This window comes from Schistocerca gregaria, unplaced genomic scaffold, assembly GCF_023897955.1.
Source record: "Schistocerca gregaria isolate iqSchGreg1 unplaced genomic scaffold, iqSchGreg1.2 ptg000587l, whole genome shotgun sequence".
NCBI classification, from domain to species: domain Eukaryota; kingdom Metazoa; phylum Arthropoda; class Insecta; order Orthoptera; family Acrididae; genus Schistocerca; species Schistocerca gregaria.
Genome location: NW_026061977.1, coordinates 110001 through 112500, shown reverse-complemented (window position 1 = coordinate 112500; position 2500 = coordinate 110001). Strand labels below are relative to the sequence as shown.

The window sequence follows — 2500 nt, the reverse complement described above, 5'->3', positions numbered from 1 at the left end:
TTGCCCTCCAATAGATACTCGTTAAAGGATTTAAAGTGTACTCATTCCGATTACGGGGCCTCGGATGAGTCCCGTATCGTTATTTTTCGTCACTACCTCCCCGTGCCGGGAGTGGGTAATTTGCGCGCCTGCTGCCTTCCTTGGATGTGGTAGCCGTTTCTCAGGCTCCCTCTCCGGAATCGAACCCTGATTCCCCGTTACCCGTTACAACCATGGTAGGCGCAGAACCTACCATCGACAGTTGATAAGGCAGACATTTGAAAGATGCGTCGCCGGTACGAGGACCGTGCGATCAGCCCAAAGTTATTCAGAGTCACCAAGGCAAACGGACCAGACGAGCCAATCCGATTGGTTTTGATCTAATAAAAGCGTCCCTTCCATCTCTGGTCGGGACTCTGTTTGCATGTATTAGCTCTAGAATTACCACAGTTATCCAAGTAACGTGGGTACGATCTAAGGAACCATAACTGATTTAATGAGCCATTCGCGGTTTCACCTTAATGCGGCTTGTACTGAGACATGCATGGCTTAATCTTTGAGACAAGCATATGACTACTGGCAGGATCAACCAGGGAGCTGCGTCAACGAGAGCTGAGCAGCCGGCCGCCCGGGAGTGTGTCCCGAGGGCCCGCGCGAACACGCAAGCGTCCGCTCAATTATTCTGCAAACAGGAGGAGGCTGAGCTCCCCTGCACGATACACCTCGAAACCCTCTCAGGTCCCGGCGGCGCGCAGCGCCGTCCTAAGTACTTGGTCGGGTTCGAGAGAGGCGCAATCGCCCGGAGATAGGCGAGTAGACGCTTTCAGTGCGAACACCCGTGCTCCCAACTGAGCTTGCCGCTGCCGACAGAGGCCCGGGAGCGTGCTGTCGTGGCATTGCCGGCGGGAAACAACACGCGCCACCTACGGTGACCGGCAGCTCCAACGCCAGCGCCACAGAAGGGCAAAGCCCCACTTGGGTGCAGAAGCGAACTCTCCCAGCACAGCGCACGCGCCAACACGTCCGCAGAGCTGCGATACAAACCACCTGCGAGAACCGCTGGGGGCGACCGAGCAGCAGACGGCGTCGCGACGCCGAGTGCCGGGCGGCGGCGCATCCTCAACGCACACAGTCCGCAATCGGACCAGCACACTGCAGATGTCCACCGCGCTTCGCACCGGGCTCGGCAGAACCCACTTTGGCCGCCTGGCGCCGCGCGCAGGGTGCGCCGGCGCATAGCTGGGACGCCAGCCGGGCCCGTCGGCCGGCGCTCCTGCCACTGGGCGCCCCCCACCAGCCGGCTGTAGTGCGTGCGCTCACGCAGCGCGCGGCCAGCACGCCGGGCGGCCCCCCCTCACCGGCCGGGGACTGTCCCGCCAAGCCACAGCCTCGTATCGCTTCATACCCACATGGCCAACTCAGGTTCGGGGGCATGGCGGGTACCGCCGAAACAACCGGTTCACAGATGTACCGATCGTCGCTATCACCGATGCACCTGCAGCGCGAACAACCGCTCGACAACTGATTTCCAGTTCATTTGCGGATCTTTGGCAGCAAACGTATACGTCAATCTACATTTGCGAAATCTACGATTCTGGCATGCCTGCATGTTATGTGTCACGACACGCTACATCAGCCCACATACACACTGCGGCATGTACACGAGAGAACACGTGGAAGATGGTCCGCGCACGTGTGCAATGTCCCTTGCGCGGTCGACTGTCAACCGGCCTCTGTAGCATGTCGCAGATGTGGAACGCGGTCCACCGTGCTATCATGTTGTGTGGGGCAATACGATTAAATAGGAAAACCCTCGTCGCTACATCAACAGACGGCTCACGCTGATTCCCGGCAGAGGGAGGAGGGGGGGGGGGGGGGCCAACATGCAATACTTTCGTCCGTACCTACTTACCACATGTCTGTACGGCGTACAACAGTGCAATCTCGCTGTAATGGGGAGACGAGACAAGTAGCATCGTGCACAACATATGGCCCTTATGATTCGCCATTGTAGGGCGCAGCCGGTGTACGGTCAAGCATGTGCCACATTATGTCACTCAGTACGTAACGACGGATGATCAGTGTGGGTTACGCGTACATCAGCGGACAGTCCACACAGGCCGTACCACAACGTACACTGACTGCATCGACAACCGAATGCAACTGAACAGCTGCAAGGCTCATTTCACAAACAAACGCCTGACCGACCAGCTTGGAAGGGCAGGAGGGGAGGGCGATATTCGTTCTGTAGCGGTACACCCTTCCAGTGGTTAGCGGGACTGTGTAGAAAGTACGCAACACTCGAAAGACCTTTATGTGAGGGTACGCACCATGGCATCAAGAAATACACATGACACCAGAGGATCCAAGCAGTGAACTATGTTCAGAGGGTTGCTGTTAGGCAAAGCTACATTCCTGTGACGTTACATGTGACAGTTAAGGTGCAGTGTAAGTTAGGTTAAGGTGCAGTGTAAGTTAGGTTAAGGTGCAGTGTAAGTTAGGTTAAGGTGCAGTGTAAGTT

General features: G+C 56.9%; 1 non-coding gene across 1 annotated transcript in view; it reads right to left on the bottom strand.

Moving 5' to 3' along the window:
- LOC126316557 (small subunit ribosomal RNA) overlaps positions 1-575 on the bottom strand; it is a 1893-nt gene extending 1318 nt beyond the window's left edge. The window contains exon 1 of the ribosomal RNA XR_007556169.1: positions 1-575. This exon is cut by the window's left edge and continues 1318 nt beyond it. This is a non-coding gene — a ribosomal RNA (small subunit ribosomal RNA).
- Between the last annotated feature and the right edge of the window lie 1925 nt (positions 576-2500).